The 22928-nt window shown below is 45.8% G+C and overlaps 1 protein-coding gene and 1 pseudogene across 12 annotated transcripts in view; one reads left to right on the top strand and one right to left on the bottom strand.

Annotated features, from left to right (window-relative positions):
* SYCP1 (synaptonemal complex protein 1) overlaps window positions 1-22928 on the top strand; it is a 6803167-nt gene that overhangs the window by 5149872 nt on the left and 1630367 nt on the right. The window lies entirely within an intron of this gene.
* On the bottom strand, window positions 4701-6657 carry LOC144756494 (succinate dehydrogenase [ubiquinone] flavoprotein subunit B, mitochondrial pseudogene; annotated as a pseudogene).

The raw sequence follows: 22928 nt of genomic DNA, 5'->3' as shown, positions 1-22928 counted from the left end.
CTGTTCGAACCAGAACCAGGGGCATCTCGTGACCAGGTGGAGTAGTTAGGCACATGAATGGTCACCGTCTGGATAGGGGACTATCGATACCTTGGCTTAAATATGTAAGGGATACTCTGAAAGGGCTGGGCTATGCTAAGTATTTTGATGAACCAGCTAAACTCGGACCAAAAGACAAGGGTATCATAAAGATGGAATTCACAAGGCAAATAGCTTCTGAAAGGGAGGACAGAGAACTGATGAAATCCTCAGTGAGAGCCCACTTGCTAACCAAAAGAACCCCAGGAATGGAATTGTATCTGTCCAATATGTATAATAAACACAACAGATTCTTAATGGCCAGACTCAGGTTGAATCTCCTGCATCACATTTTATCAGTCCCAGTAGGGTACACACCAGATATTAACATAAAAGGACCGTGCGGCTGCGACCACTGGTCTCCGCAGGACACTCTTCATTTTGTTTTAATATGCCCCTTTTATGCGTACAACCACAATGGGTGTGGCTCCGCACTCAGTTTAATTTATGCACTTATTATTTTCCTAAGTTTTGCACAGTGTAGTTGGTGCTCATGTGATACTCCCACTGAGCATGGGAGGTACAATGAATATCGACGCGCGTTACTTGCTCCCAAGTTCCACAATCACATCGCACACTTCAATTCTCTTCATAAATTGTAAAAGAATGTGTTCTTCACATATTGCTCATGATTACGTCTTTTTAATTTTCGTTATTTTGTTAATTGTTTCATCATTAAATGATGAAACAATTAACAAAATAACGAAAATTAAAAAGACGTAATCATGAGCAATATGTGAAGAACACATTCTTTTACAATTTATGAAGAGAATTGAAGTGTGCGATGTGATTGTGGAACTTGGGAGCAAGTAACGCACCTTTTATGCGTACCCCAGGACACTGTTTTTAAAACCGCTTTTAAGGCAAGCTAGATTCAACCAGGTAAAGGTGGCACTACTGTTTCTGAAACTGTCAGTAGATCCACTAACATTGTTTAGTATGGTAAACTTCTTGAGATTGGCTGTGAGACTAAGGAACACTAGAGGTGACGAATAACTGTCCTTGATCATCTTTTGTGATAGAAGGGTTAAAATGACCCAGGATTCTGTATTGATTTTACAAATTGTTTTTAACTGGAGTTTTAAGACATGAAATAACATTATTGAGTCTGTTTACATATACCCCTATTTTATCATGTAACTCTTACCAGTTGTAATGCCTTCCTTTTTTTTTATATATAATGCACACGAGGTCTCTCCGTTCGGCTTCCAACTACCTTCTTCCTCTTCCTCGCACCAGAACAGTTGCCTGGGGAGACAGACGCTTTTTGGTAGCCACGGCGAGACATCGGAATACTCTCCCTCTTACCATTAAGACCAGTCCTACCCTCTGTATTTTTCGAAAACAGCTGAAAACATGGCTCTTTGATCAATAGTACCATTCTTCATTCACTGTCACTGTATAAATCCTCTGCGCCGAGACACCTCCGGGTATTTGTTGCGCATTACAAATCCAATAAACATAAACATAAACATAAACACTTTGTATGGTATTGTTTCTATACCGAATAAAGTATTCTTGAATTGAATTAGAATTACTAATTTGGTGGGCTGGATTACCTGCTAGGTCCCTCCTATGGGTGGGACCAGGGAAGGGGGTGGTTACACCCCTTTCCCTTTGTCCAGTTTCACGCCAGAGCTGGGGCTGGAATGCCCCAGCAACTGGTTTGAACCGGGCTATGCATGGGACACCTTGTGTTCCCCAGGCAGTGTCTCATTTCATTCAGCCCTACCTGCCCCAATACACTATGGCCTGTCTGGGGTGGTGCTAGCACCTCTCAAGACAGGAAACCTATTGTCCAAGCCACCCTCGCTGGAAGGACTCCCAGCAGCAGGAGGTCAGACTTGTGTCTGTGGCAGCAGCATCCATTTTGTGATGCAGAGGCTCTGGTTAACTTTAACCGGGATTAAGAGGAACAACATGTCTTCTCCCTCTAGAAGGGTGGAATGCTATCCCCGTCACCAGAAATGGTGAGGGGGTAGTATTCCAAAGTGTTTGACACCTTACACGACATGTTTTGATAAAGCCAAACCAAAGTTAGCAATAACCGCGAGGATTATAATGCACTTAAGAGTATATGGTATGGCTATATCATAGAACAGCTATAAGGACATGTTCTGAAGCTGCAGACAGGCTCAGCTCATGCTAGAGCTTCATCTCACATAAAACCAAGCACTCTGCCTTCAGGATTGTTAAGGCCTGCCATAGGAGTGACTTATAGGTGTATATGTGTCCATATAGAATGGTAGGTATAGGAATACTATACCTAAGCAAGGGGTGATTACACAACCTTGCCCCAGCTGAGTGATCAGCCAGTTGTGTCAGTTTGGATGGCCAGCCAGGGGTGGCAAAAGATATGCTGCAGCCCCTGGTAGGCCTTGGGTGCACCTATGACCTGGGTACCTATGGTACACTGTACAGGGACTCACAAGAGCGACCCATTTCCCAATTGGTGATGTACCTAAAGTACATGGTATGAATTTAGAGAGAGAACAGCAGGGCTGTGGGTCTGATTAGCAGGCCCACTGCCACATTAAAGTTGAAAACCAGTGAAGCAAAAAGTGGGGTGACCATAGGAAAGCAGACCCTATTCTCCTACAAGGGGCAGTGGAAAGGGAGAAGAATGCTGATTGATAGGGATGTAGAAGAGTAGGGTCTGCTTCCTATGGTCACCCCCACTTTTTGCTGAGCTTTTCTCGTTTTTCGACTTTAATGTGGCTGACCCACAGCCCTGCAGTTCTCTCTCTAAATTGATACCATGTACTTTAGGTACATACCTGATTGGGAATTGGGTCACCTCTGTGAGCACTTGTATAGTGTACCATAGGTACCCAGGGCATAGGTCCATCCAAGGCCTACCATGGGCTGCAGCATGTATTATGCCACCCCTGGCTGGCCATCCAAACTGACACCACAGGCTGATCACTCAGCTTGGGTAAGGTGGTGTAATCACCCCTTACTTAGATATAGTTAGGCTGTCCGGAATTCGGTTAAAACCAGCTATGCTGGACAATACACTGCCGAATAAAAATCAGCTGACCCGGTTTAAACCGAGTCTGACTGATTTTCATTGTTGTTGCATCTCTTATCCACTTGATGGAGCCAAAGTAATACAAATCATTGGCCTGCCTGGGGCGTCTGGCACGGAGGTGTCAGGGGAAAAAAACTGCTTATGCAAATGGAAAGCTGAGGTGTGAATGGCACAAGGGCCAGAGTAACACCAGGCCCCCTGCCTGGCTCACATGGGGGAAGAGGAGCTGTTGTGGTCTGCTGTTTTACTGCAGCGGCCGAGTACTTCACAGGTCTTCCTAAAGACCGTTTACTTAACGACTCTTTGTTAATAGAGGAGTGTGGGCGACGGGGTTGGGGGGGTGGGGGCGGGCACCGCACATTGGTATCAAGGGTAGCCTGGGAACGGCAGGAGAAGGCTTTGGATTCCACAACGGTAGTCCGGGCGCGGAGGGGAGAGGCCTCGGATGCACACTTCACTAGCAAGGGAAGTCTAGATCTGGAAAGACACAGGAAATCTCAACTTATAGACGTGCGCACGTACACAGGTGCAGCTCGTTCCGGGTTATTGCCTCTATAGCCTTGCCCAGAACGCTACTATATAAACGGAGGCTCACAGAGCCATTTCATAAACGGGGAGGAGGTGAGGCGCACGCTGTAGGTGAACCTACGAGAGCTACACTAACCTATGGTGAGCCCATGCCTTTTTAAGACAGCAATGATCTCTTAGACCGCATAAATGTGGCACTTTTAATCATTTTCTCTAGCTTATGTCAGTTGTTTGTTTGTTCTTTCTCCCTGACATAGTGTAGTCACAGGTACTTCCTGAGGACATCGCCCCCCCTCCCATGGGGCAAGTCAACCCTCATTAAGGGTAAGACACACATTTTTTGCTATCTACACAGTTCTCAACATTGATTTGAGTACTGGTACATTCACTATTCCATAATTTTGTGTATGGATAACAATAGCTACAGACCTTATTCACAAATTGTGATTAGTCATTTTAATACTGCACTTCTTTCTCTTTTATATATCATATATAGGTCCATGAACAGATCTAGTGGAAAAATGATACTGATCATACCCACGGAGTGGCACTGCCAAAACGTTTGGTAAGATTGGAGCCCCTGTTGTATTTGGTCCTGATAAATGCCATGTACCCATAAGGACAAATTGGCAGAAACATGTTGACCACCTCTTAAAAAACCTCACAGCGGTGATGGGATAATAGTGTCCTTATTCACCGCATGCCTTGTTTTAAATCCACACAGTCTCCCGTTGAATAAAGGATGTATGGGTGCACTGTGATGGCTTTTTAAATCACTTCTCACTCTGGGCCCCCACTCACTTAGAAGTGCATCCCTGTCTTCAGGTTCATGCCCGTCCTCCATCAAACACGGTTTTTGGAGGGCGAGGACTGGCAGATGATGAAGCATGACTCCGGGTGGAGTGTGATGCCAGTCTATCACTTTTTGTGAGATGCCCAACAACCAGTGGGCAACTCACCCTTTATGACTTAGGTCTTATCCTGGGAACGGTCTATATTGTGTATAACAGATTTGATTGGAGGCTGACCGTCTTCCAGCACCCTACTGCCTCTTGTTCCCTCCTCAGGCTACTGCCTGAGAAACTCTTGTGATTTCTTCTAAGTCTAGATCTGTGCCACACAACACAACAAACTGTCCTACTGGTGAAGCCAGATCCTTTTCAACTGGGGCATATCTTTCCATAAAGCTTCCCCTCTCACTGTTCACGAGCAAGCCTCCTACGCCATGAGTCCCTTCAGTAATGAGACAGTCGGCACCATAGATACCTGTGGGATGGAACTGCACAAAACTCCAAGTTCTGGCAGGGGACCCCCGCCCTGGGGACCATAGCAATGCCATCCCCGGTTACAGTGTGAGAGTTCGTGCAGCTGAAGTAGGTGCGCCCGTATCCCCCCCGTGGCTATAACCGTGTTCTTGGCTCTGAAGTGGTGGATGGAGTCATCTTCTATGCAGAGCGCAATCATACCCAGCACTCGCCATTCTCCATCAGCAGATCAAGAGCAAAGTACTCCACGAAATACCTTGTGTCATATCTGAGAAACCGGCCATACAAGGTGTGCAGCAGCCAGTGGCCTGTCCTGTACGCCACGCAGCAGCACCGATGCGCCTGCCCCCCTTTGCTAAACTGGACGCTTTGCCCTCCGAAGGCAAGTTGATAGATCTTTCTTTCCTCTGTTCTACTGAAAGGCATACCATAGTTTTCCAGCTCAATAACCGAGGCGGGTGCCTGCTCCGTCATGTAGTAGATGGCATACTAGTTTCTCAGACAATTCGAGCCCTTCACTGTGTCATAGAAGTGCCATCTCGAGTCATCTGATTCCATGTTCCCCAAAGCGGCGTTGATTCCACCCTGTGCATCAACAGTGTGAGACCTGGTGGGGAACATCTTAGTTATACATGCAGTGTTAAACCCTGCCCCAGATAGGCCAAAGGCTGCCTACAAACCAGCCCCTCCGGCACCAACCACAATGGCATCGAATTCATGGTCCACCACAGGGTACTGGGTGGAAATCGAATCTGAAACTTTTACAGAATTGTCCCTTCCTGGAATGGTGAACTTAAAACAACTGTGGTAGTTGCAGTCCACCACGGCCCCATCAATAAATTAGAGTTGCTGTTGTGGTTAATTGTTTCAACTCCATCAGCATCATACGTTACGTTACGTTACGTTACGTTAAAATTATTTATACCGCGCACTTTCACCCATGGTTTCATGGCGCTCTTGACAAGTACAGTGATCAGGAAGGGGGGGGGGTTATTCAAAGGCAAGCTGGAAGAGCCGGGTTTTTAATAAACTGCGGAAGCAGTCATAACTGGGACATAGACGAAGTGTAGGGGGCAAGGAGTTCCAAGTGACGGGGGCCAACACAGAAAAACTCAGTCCGCCGTGTTTTTTCCGTTTAAATTTAGGAACCACCAGAAGGTTCAGGGAAGCAGAGCGAAGAGCTCTGAGGGGGATGTGCTGTTTCAAAGCGGACGAGATAAATACTGGGGCTGCCTTGGAGACGGCCTTAAAAACTGAACATGCTAGTTTGAAGGTGCAGCGCATAGAGACCGGGAGCCAGTGAAGACTACGAAGGAGGGGGGTAACATGCTGGTGTTTAGGCTGGCGGAAAATCAGGCGGGCCGCCTGATTCTGAACCAGCTGCAGCCGATGGAGGTGGTAGGCGGGAATACCTGCGTACAGCATGTTGGCGTAGTCGAGCCTGGAGGTGATGAGGGCAATGATGACTTGGATTAAGGCCTCCCTGGTGAGAAACCAGCTGATTTTATGTATCCGCCTGAGATGGTAAAAACAGGATGAGGTAACCGAGTTTATTTGAGGTCTCATCGAAAGATCATCTGAAATGATCACCCCCAGACTCTTCACTGTTCTCACAGGAGTAGGTGCCGCCCCCAGGGAGGTTGGCCAGAAGGAGGAATCCCAGGGGTTTGAGGGACCCCCCACCAGTACAAGTTCAGTTTTTGTGGGGTTCAACTTTAGCTGGCTGTGATACATCCACTCAGCAATAGACAACATTGTAGACTGAAAATTAAGACGGGTGGAAGGGGAAGGATCGATGGGAAAAATTATCTGAAGGTCGTCCGCATAATTAAAAATTGTGATAGGGGAGTTGCGGAGAGACGTTAGTAAGGGTTGCAAATATAAGTTAAACAAGAGAGGGGACAGTGCAGAGCCTTGGGGGACACCACAAGAGAGGGAAGTGAAAGGTGCAGAAAAAGTAGACAAATGAACTGCTTGTGAGCGCTGGTCAAGAAAAGATCTGAGCCAGTCAAGGGCCACCCCCTGAATGCCAGCATTATGGACACGGTCGATCAGAGTGGCATGATCGACCGTGTCGAATGCAGCCGAAAGATCTAAAAGGACAAGGGCCTGATGGATGTTTTTATCGGCACCTTGCCTGAGGGCGTCCATGACTGCTACTATGACCGCCTCAGTGGAATGGAGGGGTCTGAACCCAGCTTGTTTTGAATTGAGGAAGGAAGATTTCTCTATAAAAGAGCTCAGGCAGCGGGTGACGTAAGTCTCCAAAATCTTGCCTAAATAAGGAAGGAGGGAGATGGGACGATAATTACTTAAAATTGTGGGGTCCGCATTGGGCTTCTTCAAAATGGGTAGAACAGCTGCTTGTTTGAAGGAGCGAGGGACCTCCCCAGTAGCAAGGGAATTGTTGAGTAGTGCCAGTGGGGGGCCTGGACAAGCAAGGAAGGCTTCTCTCAGGATCAGAGGGGGGCAGCAGTCATTTGGGGAACCTGAGCTGACTTTAAGAAGAAGGGAGGAAAATTCCGGAAGAGAAATAGGGGGAAATTCCGCCAATGTGGTGGGGTTCCTGGGGGGAAGGGGAGGAGGAAGAGGAGATGCAGGGGTCGGGATATTGTTTTTTATGGTTATAATTTTATCGATGAAATATGAATTTAACGAGTCACACAGAGTTTGGGTAGGTTGAGGTTGGGGGGTGACCCTATCAGGCAAGGAAAGCTCATTGACAATCGCAAAAATGTCTTTGGTTTTGCTATGAGAGTCCATTATTTTGCGAGAGAAGTATTCCGTTTTTGCTTTCAGAATCAATTGTTTATAGGTTTTTAGCGAGTTGATATATAAAAGTTTGAGTTGTGGATCATAGTTACGGCGCCAGTGGCGTTCAGCTTGTCGCAAAGCGAGTTTCTCGGTTTTGAGTTGGTCTGTGAACCACCGTTGAGCGTCGTGGGGGCGCTTGGCTTTAATATTTTTATAAGGGGCCACTTTATTGCTGGCGAGGTGAAGCCATTCGTCCAAAAGATCAGCTTGATCATTTAGCGAATTTGATGGCAAGGGTGCCGTGGAAGCCAAGGTAGCGTGAAAATCGGGCAGATTTGCTCTTTTCCAGTTGCGAGCGCGTAGGTTCTTAGCGAGGGGAGTGTGGAAAAGTAAATTTTGCCATGTTCTGTGTCCCTACGCTTCATCCATCATATGTTATGTGTGCATGACCAATATGCATATGTTATTCCCCATGTCCGATTAATGACGCAATTACAGTTGTGTCCACCTCTAGTATGTCATTTTCCAGTCCTCGTGAATACTACGAATATCAGGCCTATGTAAAGTTATGTTGCCACGTTTCCCAGTGTGCACGTTATTCCATTATAAAGTCCCCGTTTCCAGGCCTCAAAAGGGCCCGGACCACAGATTCAGCTCCTGTCTCCTGAAAGCCTCGCAGAGGAGCGATACAGCCCCCACCTGTATCCTCGACCCTTCACTTACTTCCTGCCTCGCAGTGCCCGGTGCAGCTTGGCTCTGCCTCTGAGTCTGCCAAAAGTATGTTATAGTTCCAGTTATCAGTTCAGTCCTCCTTCTGCATTCCTAAGCTACTGAACTGCATCAATAGTTTCCGTCATTGTCTAGCCTTCTCGTCTCCATGTTAGAGAAATACTGTATTTAATGGTCATTTAGTATTCTTCATCACGCACTACATGTAGAATAATGCATGGTCCAGTCTTAGAATCAAGTTAACTTTTCCCCTCATGACTTCTAGTTTATATCAACATGTTCCCTAAACATTAGATACCAGATAGGGTTTAGGTACATGTCGCTCCGACCCTCCAGACTCTAGTCTCTGCTCCTAGCACAGAGTTCGTAGCCCCCAGCTTCTCCTAGTAACACGTCATTGCTAGTTTTCGCGCACCATTAGGTTAGAGGTCCCGGCTCCTTAGGTAGCCCCCTCCTATGTTTCCGCCCATTCATGACATATTCTGTTACGTTTGCATCACATGTCTATGTATACTCCCAGTTACACCCATTTTTACTGTTATCTTTCGCGACTGCTACGCGTCATGCCTTTCTGCTCCACCCACTGCTACGCCTACTGCAATGTAATGCTATGTGTTCGCGCTATGTATATATGTCTGTGTTTTGTTATTGAATGTTAGCGTGCTCATCCCAGACCTAGCCCCAGCAGCTGCTGGGCCTCTTTTCCCCTGTTGGGCCCCAGTTGTCCTGCTGGGCCCTGTCATTCTGTTCCTATGCAGGTTGTCCTGATCCTGTCCTTATGCTGTAATAAACCTGCAGAAACTCCTACTACCTCGAATCTTGACTCTTATTTATTGAGCTATCTGTTATGCTATAAGTCTAGTCAAAAATAGGGTATTATTTATTTATTTACCACATAATGGCGCCCAAACAGGGACTTGCCCTTTCCCCACGCGTCGGTGAAGCCACGCCGACCCCCTGACCCTCTGCAGTCGTGACGGAACTCTTCTGCGCAGTGGCAGATATTTCTGCTCAAGTATCCCTCAGGCCCACGGAGGAGACGGAGGAGGCGGTCCAGCATCCGAACGAGACGGTGGAGGAACGCGGCGAGTCCCGACCAGAGCCCAAGCCGAGAGTCCAAGGTCCGAGGTATCCGGAGGCCCACCCGTAACTGAAGTCCGAAGTTCGTCGTCCGTCGTCCAGTCCCGTCCGAGGCCTTCCGTTCCGTGCTGCCCGGTGAGTACCATTGCTGGGGTAGTATCTAGACAGGACCAATCTAAATTGACTCCTGGTCCGTGGGTTGGTGGTGCCCAGACTCACAAACGAAGTGTTCACCTAGGTGGATACGGGTCTTGATGCGTCCCTTTATGGGACCGGTATGTTCCGTACTGTTACAGCAGTGCATCCAGTAACTCTAGTCTGTTCCGTTCTCGAGAAAATCTGTTCTATTTCTGTTCTCAGTATTCCAGGTAATATTCTGTTCGAACTGTTATTTATAATGTTCTTCATGTAATTTACTGTTGTGGTATGAGTGCGATGTGATTTCGTGTTTTTATTGTGTATTGTATTGTGTCCAGATTACAGTTCAGTCATGCCTATATTTTCCAAGTTACGTCAGTTAAAAACTAGAAAGGGTCTATTAGAGGAAGCGGTTCCTGTCCCGCCTAGGGACAGTCCAGGTCACTTTATGTATCAGAAACATGGCATAAGCGCCATATTGTATCTAGATTTATGGGTAGAGTATACCAAACAGTTAGAAGAAAAGTATAGATGGCCCGTATCGGGTACATGGGATGCCGAATGTATCATGCGAGTAGAAGAAGCATTATGGAAAAAGAAAGCCAGACAGTCACAGAAAGATGCCATCGAGTTATGGCGTAAGGAAGCTCATAGAAGAACGGAAAAGGAAGTCAGAAAATCAGAGTTAAGTAGAGAATCCCAGGAACGAGCCCAAGAAAGAGAATTAATCGAGATAGGTGAACAAGTCAAAGCCGAACAGTCAGACAGACAGAGGCATGCCCTTATTAAGGGTATGTATCCTCTCCTTGCCGAAGGTTTGCCAAAAGCGACCCCAGAGGCACCCAGTAATTTCCCGCCACCATTAATTCCGACCAAGCTACGTCACAAACCGACCGCAGCTGATATTTTTATTTCGTCCTATCTGGACGACACAGTCCCAGAATATGCAAATCCTGTTCGCGCTCCGCTAGTCCCTGTAAATCAGGCACTTCCCGCTCCTCCAGACACCGGAGTACCTGTTACGGTACCCCCGGTCCAGCCTACAGTTCCATTTCCCACTCTGCCAGGACGTAGAGCCTCAGTAGACGACTCCAGTTTAGGGGCCGCAGGAGGAGCTACTCCTCAAACCCCGCCGCCACACAAGCGTTTATCAGCACTCGAATTACATGCTCAAGCATCACAGCGTACTCCTAAAAGTAATAAGTCTGTCACAGAAATCAGGCAAGCCCTTAACGAATGTGTCTATGATCCAGTTCCAGGCGAATATACTATGGTTTTATATTCCTTACGTGTAAGGAGAGTGACCGAGTATCTAGTCACCTTACCGAATATGAAAGAAGATCTAGACAGAATATATCGTTTCATCCGTACAGGGGATGATCCAGAAAGTATTGGCGAGATTATGTCTCAAAGGAAAGCCGAGATTCAGCTCATGATATTAAAGTTCCTGATCAATTGTCTAATAAGAGAACAAGATTACCCGTCTAAAGATCCGGCCGAAATGAGAATCCTGACAAGGTGGAGTGATAATATAGCCGAGGGTAAGCACAAGACCGTCAGTGCCATGGAGAGTATGTACAAGAAAATTCGTAAAGAAATAATAAGGTTACACGACCAGCGTAAAGCAGCACAAGTAAGCGAGAAAGAAAGTATCTCTGATCCTGAAGAGGAAGAGAACGAGAATCCCGCCAGAATAGCGTATGTAGGAAAATCCAGATTTCCAGATCGCCATTTACGTCTAGAACCCAAGTCTATTTTTCATCTAGCACCAGAACAAGGTTCTCTAGAACAAGTATTTCAAGCTACCGATCACATTCTGAAATCACGAATCGGTTACAGTGAATTAAGTACCATGCATGAACAAGAACTAGCCCGATCAGCAGTCCGATGGATTACTGATTCTACCACTTTTCCAGACGAAATAGTGGCACAAATGTTTCTAAAACTGCCCCCAGCCGAGCAACGACTGGTGGGTATGTATATGATCCAGCCCCTCATCACTCTGTATGAGGGTCAACATTCTGATCCAGGTCCGTTGCACGATATCCTGAACGAGTTACTCCAGTATAGATGGAGAGGTCTAGGTACCGATTTAATTAGTGTCATTCTAGAACAGCGCCACAAATATAGAACGTTTCTGAACCCGCATTTTGTTCATGTCTCACCTCCAGAAAGTAAATCGTTTTACATAGACAGACAGAATCCGCTACGAGAAGTCCACCCAGTCCAAGGGGCGGGTGGCGTAATGCAACGAGTGTTTGTATACACTCCGATTTCAAAGATGGAACTTCTTGAAATGAAGAAACGAATTCCCTGTCATGACAAAGATCCAGCAGGGTTCCATAGAGAATTAAAAGACATGCTCCGTATGGGAGAATACACTTACCCAGATATTATTAAAATGTTAAAAGTCCTGTTACCCGCAGGGGTGTATGAAAAGTTAAAGGAAAAAGAATGGGAGGTGGGAGAGAAAAAGATCGATTGGACAGCTCTAGAAGCTGAAGACAAGGCACGAGTACCAGGTACCGGTCTTGGAGATAAATGTAAAGAATTACCAGAATTATTGATTCAAGTTTTACCCAGATTATTAACAACGAGGAAAGAAGACTGGGATGCAATCTCAGCCTGTAAACAGAAACAAGATGAAGATATTAGTGATTTTTATTCTAGATTTGAGAAATGTTTCAGTATCAACAGTGGTCTCAAGACAAGTAGTGAGTCATACCCTCATCTTTTCGTCACCAAATTAGTCGAGAATTCAAGTCCGCAAATTAAAAATCGAGTTTTAAAAGTCGAAAGCACCTGGCAAGCAAATACTCCGTCCCAGATGCTCCAGATGCTCCAGTACCACCAGAATAGAATCAGAGAAGAGCAAGAACACGAGAGAAAACGTATGAAAGACACAAAAATGAAAGTGCTAGTTGCACAATCTGTTCCTCAAGACAGTCAGAAGAGGGGTCCGAATCAAGCCAGTCATCCTGCAGCTCCCGTTAAAGGGAACTGCAATTATTGTAAACAGCCAGGTCATTTTATAAATGAGTGTGCAGTTCTGAAACACAACATAGCCACTGGTAAGACTAAAGAAAGACCACGTCCGCCTAGACAAGAACAAGTTTCACAGATTCCTCAGTCACAGAATGCACAACAGACAGTTTCCGCACCGCAGCCTATTGCTGCAACACAGCATGTTACGTCACAGATGTACCAGTATGCACAGTCCGAGTATCCAGAGTACCAGTCATATTCATGAAACAGCCTAGAGAGGGAGGTAGGCTTGCCTCTCATCGAGATACCTGTAGATCAAGAAGGTCCCTATGTTCATAGTCAAGTATTAGGGAAAGACAGAAAGTTTTTGATCGATACAGGGGCAAGTAGGACCACAATTAGTCATGCCGAAGTTCCAGGGGCTCCGCTCTCAGGCTCAAGAAATGTTTCCCTTGGATTTTCAGGAAAACCCATCGTTAACGAGATATCAAAGCCAGTCACTCTAGAAGTAGGTCCATTGTCCCGTACTACTGACCTGTTACTTACTAAGTCATGTCCAGAAAATCTATTAGGCATTAAGACACTGAAAGAGTTAGGTGCAGTTATTTGCTGTTCCCCAGAGGGAATACGTCTGTTCCTACGTGACTTTAAGGGTCACTATGTATTACGAGATTTTGATTCGAGATTGTCTAATGTTCCGCAGCACCTATGGGCGCAAGGTCCAACTGATGTAGGTTACATGCAAATCACACCCCATCGTGTGACTCTCAAGTCAGGTGTAGTGTTACCCCGAATCAGACAGTACAGATTGCCACCTGAGGCTGTAGCAGCCTTATCCAAAATTATTGACGAGCTCATGGCTCAAGGAGTAGTTGTAGAAACTGACTCCAATGTATGTAATTCTCCGATCATTCCAGTCATGAAACGTACTGATCCGAATGCACCCCCAGTATATCGATTAGTGATTGATTTACGAGAGCTTAATAAATGTATTATTCCTCAGTACCCAGTTGTCCCAGATATTTCTTCCCTGTTAACAGCCATTGATTCCGAAGCCATGTTCTTCACTGTCATAGACCTCAAGAATGCATTTTTCAGTGTTCCAATTCATCCAGACAGCCAGTTTCTTTTCGGATTTTGTTTAAATGGAAGAAGCTATATGTTTACACGCGCTCCTCAAGGTTTCACAGAAAGTCCTAGTATTTACAGTCAAGCACTCAAGAGACAACTAGACAATATTCACATGCCAACTGACACTGCCCTGCTCCAGTATGTCGATGATCTACTGATCACAGCCCGTTCTGAACGTGCTTGCGAGCGAGCATCCCTTACAGTTTTGTATTTTCTAGCCGAGATGGGGCACAAAGTGTCACCTTCGAAGCTTCAATTCTGTGTCCAGCAAGTGGTATACTTAGGACACTTGCTGTCCAAGAGGGGTAGGCAGTTGACACCCGACCGTATCCAGTTAATAGCGAGTCTTCCCCAGCCCAGAACCCAGAAGGAGGTACGTGCCTTTATCGGCCTTACTTCTTATTGTAGACAATGGATTCCCCAGTATGCATTTCTAGCCAAGCCACTGATACAGTTAACGACACAGGAGGCAGCCGTAGCGACTGTCCTCCCTTGGACATCTGACCATACACTTAGTTTCAACGAGTTAAAGAAAGCCCTATGTCAAGCTCCAGTTCTAGCTACACCGAACTACAGTAAGCCTTTTACACTTTTCGTTACTGAACGCGAAGGTACAGCATTATCTGTTCTCACACAAGATCAAGCAGGACAATACAAGCCCTGTGCTTATTTTTCGAGCACATTAGATCCAGTCGCCCAGGCGTTGCCTGCGTGCCTCAAGTCAGTTGCAGCCACAGCACTAGCTATCAGACAAAGTGATTCCATAGTTTTAGGACATTCCCTGACAGTACAAGTCCCACATTCAGTAGAAGTTCTTTTAAACCGAACACAAACTCAGCACTTGACAATTGCACGTTTAACAGGTTATGAATTGACACTGTTCCAGCCACACATAGAAATTAGACGCTGCAACGTCCTGAATCCTGCTACACTGTTACCATCAGTTAATTCAAATCCAGACCCACATGATTGTGTGGAAGTAGTTAACATTACGACAAAGCCAAGACAAGACCTGACAGACATTCCGTTACCAGATCCTGACCTGACACTTTATGTGGATGGTTCATGTATGAGAACTAGTACAGGAGAACTAGTCGCCGCGTATGCAGTGACTACTGACACTGAAGTTATTGAAACACACCGTATTGACACCCTGTCCGCTCAAGCAGCAGAGCTAGTCGCTCTGACACAAGCCTGTATACATGCCAAGAACCTGAAAGTTAATGTTTACACAGATTCACGTTACGCATTCGGAGTTGTACACGACTTCGGAGTGCTCTGGCAGGAGAGAGGTTTCATGACTTCTCATGGAACCAAGATTCAGCATGGTCTCCTTATTCAAGCCCTGTTAGATGCCATACATTTACCGACATCTATTGCTATCATGAAGTGCAAAGCACATACGAAAGTCACTGACATTATTTCCCAAGGTAATGATCTAGCAGACCGCACAGCCAAGCTTACAGCACAGACTCCAGACATTCCAGTTAATCAGACACGTACTCCAGATCCGATTACATGCATGACAGTTAAGGACCCTACACAAGATGTCATAGATATCCAGTTACATGCTACTCCCGATGAAATCAAGAAATGGTCTGAACAAGGAGGGGTCCAGACAGATCAAGGATGGTTAACGAAGGGTAGAGCCACATGGTTTCTCCCCGACTCTATGGTTCAAGTCATTATCAACACCGCACATAGTCCAGCCCATTTAGGAGAAAAAGCTATGTTAGACAGTATCCAGAACATTTGGTTCAACAAGCATTTACGAGCTGCAGCCAAGCAGAAAGTCCGCACCTGTATGATATGTTGTCAGTTTAACCCAGGTAAAAGTGTCCCGGTGGAACAAGGTGGTTTCCAGCCCCCTGACCACCCTTTTGAGGTCCTCCAGATGGATTATATTCAGATGGAGCGATGTCGAGGTTTCAAGTATGTCCTTGTAGTAGTATGCGCTTTGTCCAGGTGGACAGAAGCATATCCAGTCCCAGATTACACAGCCGCGACCACTGCCAAGCAGTTGGTTCGTGAATTTTTCCCTAGATACGGACTCCCTAGAGTCGTATATTCTGATAACGGTCAGCCATTCTCATCCGAACTAATGAAACACGTTTCCCTTTTGTTAGGGTACCAGTGGAAGTTCCATTGTGTACGCCATCCTGAAGCAGCCGGTCTCGTAGAGAGACATAATCAGACTCTGAAAATCCGCATTGCAAAAGTCTGTAAGGACAAAGGTGTGGACTGGTTAATAGCTCTGCCAGTCGCTTTGTTTTATATGCGCATGGTCGCACATTCCAGATCAGGTCTGTCCCCGTACGAGGTCGTATTCGGCCGCCCCCCTAACATGTGGGGTACTCCTAGACCCCGAAGTATTACCGATGTTTCATGTAATATGCTGACAGATTACCTAGCTTCCTTGATGTCTGCCCTCAACTCATGTCGTTCACAGGTTGCCGCCGCATTTCCAGACAATACCGAGGTGGCACCGCACGAGATCGTTCCAGGCTCCCTTGTGATGGTCCGGAATTTCGACAGATCAAGTCCGCTGGAACCACGTTGGAAGGAGCCACGTCAGGTCCTCTTGACCACCCGTACTGCCGTCAAGTTGGAAGGCAGGAAGGGGTGGGTCCACCTTTCTCATGTAAAACTTTTCAATGGATTGAAACCAGCCTCTAAAAACATTTCCAAGGATTTCCAGGATTCGAAAGATTGCCAGAACATTGTTTTAAAGGACTGTCCCGCACAAGACATTATTACAACCCCTCCCTTGTTAGAGAAAACTCCGCAACAGGAGTATAAGCTCAAATTAAGGTCTAGTAAAATAAGTCAGTCAGTTTGATTGTATAAGTCCTCCCCTAGGTGAAACGGTTAGATTGTTTCTGACATGTATAAAACAGACCCCCATAGTGAGAGAGTCAGTCGAAGTTCACTTCAATGTATCGTTTTTCTAAGTTTCATATTATTTCTCAGCATTATGATTTCCTGCACCAGCTATGCGTTCTATCTGTATTGTCCAGTTCCTCATGTAAATATGTCTGCTAATGCTACAGTAGAACACACGTTTAGTGATCTGCCTCCTCACGAATATTCTTACCGCCTCGCTATGCGCAACAACACATTTATCCGTATGTTACATTATTTACACCAGACCAGCAATGCCACTAATTGTTGGGTGTGTGGTCGACTCCCCCCTTTCCAGACACCGAAGGGAGTTCTGCCACTTTTTCCTTATCCATTCTCACATAATGGTTCGTGTGGAGCATGGTCCACGTTAACGTCATCCTCAACAGATATGTCTTTTCTTAACAATACATGTTTTCCAGACAAGCAAGGTCTCCCCCACAGAACAGGTTTAGATCTAGAAAACGAAGTATATAATTTAGGTGATTATTCGTCGAATTTCATGGTCCTGAATGTTCAGTCTGATACTACTCCAGACTTACCTGCTATTTCAGTACTACCTGTCAAAGGCGAATTATGTGTCCGTAGTTATGGTTCTGTACATGTAGGTCATAGTGAATGTACTACTGTTATCAAGTATAGTGACAGTGGGAAATCTACTTTCAAAGCTTCACGTCATTCTTATTTTATTTGTGGTCAGACCGCATATGTCCGTCTGCCCCTCGATTGGGAGGGAACCTGTTACATTGCCTTCCTACTGCCACCTGTTTTTCTAGCCCCATCTGATTATCACAGAAACACACATCTAGTACACATTAGACATAGAAGGGAGTCCCCAATTGTCGATTATACTGAAACTACTCTAGAACAGTATACAGATTTCAATAAAGGTTTCTTCTTCTTCGTAGGACCTGTCCAGAATAGTAAACTGATCCGTAGGTTAACAAGAACCCTTGAAGCTGTAGTTAATGAGACTGCCTCTGCTCTAGGTAACCTAACCGAGGAACAATCTGCTATGAGATTTGTCGTTTTGCAAAATCGTCTCGTCCTTGACGTCATACTGGCCGATAGGGGCGGGGCCTGTAGAGTCATCGGATCTAGTTGCTGCATTTTCATTCCAAATAACGCGCCGTCTGTTTATTCAGCTATAACCAGACTCCATAAAATTGCCCATCTGTTACACCAAGATCCAGGCACCTGGACATGGTCCGGTTGGTTCTGGAATATAATTTCCGCATGGGGATGGAAAGTCCTGTCCTTTCTAAGTATAGCAGTAGCGATCATATTTAGCTGCTGCCTCTGTATACAATGTGGCCCTGCGATTTGCAGCATGTGTGCTACCTCTTGTATTCCTAGTCCCAAGCCCCGTTCTAAATCCCGTTCCAAGACAATTCAAGACGAGCAAATGGTACTGTATGAAATGATAGATGGTATCATGAAAATTGATGTTTCCTGATGGAAACGTAGTGACAAGGAGGGAATGTGGAAAAGTAAATTTTGCCATGTTCTGTGTCCCTACGCTTCATCCATCATATGTTATGTGTGCATGACCAATATGCATATGTTATTCCCCATGTCCGATTAATGACGCAATTACAGTTGTGTCCACCTCTAGTATGTCATTTTCCAGTCCTCGTGAATACTACGAATATCAGGCCTATGTAAAGTTATGTTGCCACGTTTCCCAGTGTGCACGTTATTCCATTATAAAGTCCCCGTTTCCAGGCCTCAAAAGGGCCCGGACCACAGATTCAGCTCCTGTCTCCTGAAAGCCTCGCAGAGGAGCGATACAGCCCCCACCTGTATCCTCGACCCTTCACTTACTTCCTGCCTCGCAGTGCCCGGTGCAGCTTGGCTCTGCCTCTGAGTCTGCCAAAAGTATGTTATAGTTCCAGTTATCAGTTCAGTCCTCCTTCTGCATTCCTAAGCTACTGAACTGCATCAATAGTTTCCGTCATTGTCTAGCCTTCTCGTCTCCATGTTAGAGAAATACTGTATTTAATGGTCATTTAGTATTCTTCATCACGCACTACATGTAGAATAATGCATGGTCCAGTCTTAGAATCAAGTTAACTTTTCCCCTCATGACTTCTAGTTTATATCAACATGTTCCCTAAACATTAGATACCAGATAGGGTTTAGGTACATGTCGCTCCGACCCTCCAGACTCTAGTCTCTGCTCCTAGCACAGAGTTCGTAGCCCCCAGCTTCTCCTAGTAACACGTCATTGCTAGTTTTCGCGCACCATTAGGTTAGAGGTCCCGGCTCCTTAGGTAGCCCCCTCCTATGTTTCCGCCCATTCATGACATATTCTGTTACGTTTGCATCACATGTCTATGTATACTCCCAGTTACACCCATTTTTACTGTTATCTTTCGCGACTGCTACGCGTCATGCCTTTCTGCTCCACCCACTGCTACGCCTACTGCAATGTAATGCTATGTGTTCGCGCTATGTATATATGTCTGTGTTTTGTTATTGAATGTTAGCGTGCTCATCCCAGACCTAGCCCCAGCAGCTGCTGGGCCTCTTTTCCCCTGTTGGGCCCCAGTTGTCCTGCTGGGCCCTGTCATTCTGTTCCTATGCAGGTTGTCCTGATCCTGTCCTTATGCTGTAATAAACCTGCAGAAACTCCTACTACCTCGAATCTTGACTCTTATTTATTGAGCTATCTGTTATGCTATAAGTCTAGTCAAAAATAGGGTATTATTTATTTATTTACCACAGGAGGAGGGCATGAAATGCGAAGATGTAATTGAAATGAAATAAAGCTGTGATCGGACCAGGGGCAGGGAAGAACAACAGGAGGGGAAATGTCTAGGTTGGACGTCCAAACTTGGTCGAGGATATGGCCTTTATAGTGTGTGGGGGAATGAACGTGCTGGGAAAAATTCATGCTAGTTAATAAGTCAGTGAATTCTGAGGAGAGTTGACTTTCCCGAGCAGCCGACGGCCAATAGTTAAAGTCGCCTATGACCATGATATGAGCATGGTTGATCGCTAATTGGGAAATCGAGTCGCTAAAGAGCTGGGGGAAGAGAGGCATATGTTCAGGGGGCCTATATACAAGAACACAGATAAAAGACGATTTAGCAGCAGAGAATTTAAGAACTAAACATTCAGTTTTGGGGATGGGAGTAACAGTAATCTCAGAGAATTTATATTGGGAACTGATGATTGCCGCTACCCCACCGCCCGTTTGCCCACCGGGGCGGTTGGCTTGCATGATATAGTATCCCGAGGGGATTGCAGCGAGGACATCAGGGCCTGAGTCCTCAGTGATCCAGGTTTCGGTTAAAAGAAGGATGTCGATGCTGCTCTGATGGAGCAGTTGAAATATCTCAAGCTGATGGCGGATAAGGGAGCGGGTATTGAGGTAATAAATAAGTAGTGAAGCAGAGGTCAGCGAGTGTGCCGAATGGGGGGCCTGAGGGGAAACGAGAAATGAATCAAGAGCAGGTCCATCAGAGGAGACGTAAATGCCACAGTCCTGGGCCGCCCTTATCGTACGGGCGGGAATAGGCCCTGATTTATTAAGTTTTAGTAGGTCGGAAGATGAATAAGAGTAACTTAGAGCATTACGACAGGGCCCTGGGCCTGGTCGGCCGCGGACGGGCGCAGACGGGCTTGACTTGTGCGCGACTTCGGCGCGAAGTCGGCGCTCCCGCTGCGCTCGTCCGCTGCGCTTCCTCCATACCGCCATTAACTACTAAGAGGGGAGGGAGCACTAGACCGCTAACCTGCGAGGATTCAGTGCAGGGCGGAAGTGGTGTCACCCAACAGGAAGTGATGCTCCTCGATCTGACCCTCCGCAACAAACGGCACAAGCCGGGGCGGAACGGGGCCACGAGGGAAGGAGAGTGCAGGTAAGGGTAGCTTCAGATAGTTCCCCAAACAGTGTGCAAACTACAATATTAAAGTGCTAGTCAAGCGTACTATTAAAATCAGCAGCGACAATTTAGAAGGTATACAAGTTATAATTTTACAATTTTAAAATGCTATCAAGCGTGCTCTAAAATCAGCAGCAAGAAATCATGTAAAGCTCACTTGCGTTGCAAATATATGCTAATGAAAGTTTTGAAACATTTCAGTTTGGGACGACTGACATTTTCACACTTCACTTTACACTTGTTATCAGTCATCAAACAAATCTCTTCACTGTGGAATCTGTAGCAAAGGGCTGTGAGCGCAAGGATTCTGCATGTAGCCTGTAGCTGGACAAACCATCAGTCGAGAGTGTCACTGGGGGAGGCCGTGCAGAGCAGATGGTCCGCCCTGCTGTGTTTTTAATTGGAAAGGAGAGGTAACATTTGCAACCACTTCAAAGAGACAGTGTTTGGCTCAGAAGTGCACGGGCGCTGGAGCGAGCCCTGCTGCAGGCGAGCCCCCTGCTGCAGGCGAGTCTGTATGTCACCGTAATGCCACAACATTATGCGTGCCTTATCACCAACTAAATCCCATAGGATAGCGTTATTCTACAGATATTTTCTTTGCTAGCATTTAGGCAGGCACTATCTACTGGGACAGGTGCGTGCACAGAACAAAGCCTCACCATGGCTTGGAAAAAACCATGAAGAAAGACACAGAAGCATTTCAAAATGGGGAAAAGAAAACGGGAGCCAGAAAAGAAAGAGTATATTGAAAGGTACAAGTTAATTTAAAAATAAGAAAGAAGAAATAAAGCAAATGTGCAATTTAAAAAGCAATAAAGAAAATAAAAAAGCAAAACAAAGAAGCACAAGCGTAAATAAAAAAGCAAACTGTGTATAGTATCTGAAAAAAGACAACAGAAGGTGCAAAGGTAGGAAACTAAAAGACGTTTAAAGGTAAAACAAAATTGATCCCACAAATATTAGCATTAACATGATCACTATGCAAAGAGGTACGCAGTGATACACCCTTTGGCAATTATGTTTGAGTGTGAAAAGAACAGCTCTCATGGGAAGCCAATGGATCTCTCACTACACATGCTCCCCTAACTCAATACCTGGTATGAGCACTCTCAATTATAGGTACGAGGTGGAATGAAGGTCTGACATCCCTTGTATCCACACCCCCATTGGACTGCCTGTGGTGGCCTGGTGCGGAGGTGTGAAGGGAAAATACTGCTTCTGGGCCGGTCTGAATGGCCCAAGGGCCAGAGCAACACCAGGCCCCCTGCCTGGCTCACGTGGGGGGAGAGGAGCTGTTGTGGTCTGCCGCACCCGCACCCACACCCACACCCGCACCTGCTCCCGAGTACTTCATAGGTCTTTAAAAAGACCATTTACTCAACAAGGCTTTGTTGTTCTTTCACCCATTCTTAGATCCCCTGCAGCTACACTCTGCCAATTTTTACTCGACTTGGGCCTCTGGGAGCTATGTAAATATGTAAACTTCTTAAAGTATATTTACTCACTCATGACCCTCTGTTGCACATTTAGACACTGTACCCTCTACCTCCCTGTACTTCTACTCAGGTCCTGGAAGCAGCTTAGGGGCATATTCTCAAGGACTCATTGCCGATTCATCGGGACTTTAGCGTGGCAAAAATCGCGATGGATTCCTCGCCCCATTCCCAAGCTGGTGCAAACTGCCAACATTGCCAGTTTTCCAGTGATAGCTGCGGCAAAAAATATCACCACGGATGAGAGAGACAACTAACGCAAATGAAATGCAGAGTAGGCGTACCCGTCCAAAAACACACAAAAACACCACTTTGCGATATTCGGAAGGAAAGAGAAAGCGCAAATGACCAAACACCCACTGAAGAAATATTGTATGGTGTATTACAATAAGTTTGACTTGTAAACATTATTTGGATCTCATGTACACTGTCTATATACCATGCATCAATGAATAAAGCAAGCAATAATATAAGCAAATCGTTCCATAAACACCGGTAAAACACTGTTTCAGGTTTTTTTTTAAGGCGAAAAAATGAGTAACCACTGAAAAGCACTTGTTTTTTGAGGTAGTGAAATCACTGGAAAACACTGAAAAAACACCACCAGAATTTACTAAAAATAGAAACTGAAAACAGGAAAGCCTAGATATAGTGTACCTATATCTACCAATATATATAGACACATATGCACCTATAAGTCACTCCTATGGTATGCCTCGACAATCCTGGAGGCAGAGTGCTTGGTTTTATGTGAGAGGGGTCTCTAGCATGAGCTGAGCCCCTCTGCAGCTTTCAGAACCATCTTCTTATAGCTGTTCTATGATATAGCCATACCATATACTCTAAAGTGCATTATAACCCTCGCGTTTAAGGCTACCTTTGGTTTGGCTTTATCAAAAAATGTCGTGTAAGGTGTCAAACA

The sequence above is a fragment of the Lissotriton helveticus genome, chromosome 5_1 (genome assembly GCF_964261635.1).
Source record: "Lissotriton helveticus chromosome 5_1, aLisHel1.1, whole genome shotgun sequence".
Classification (NCBI taxonomy): domain Eukaryota; kingdom Metazoa; phylum Chordata; class Amphibia; order Caudata; family Salamandridae; genus Lissotriton; species Lissotriton helveticus.
This window is presented reverse-complemented; position numbering and strand designations above follow the sequence as displayed.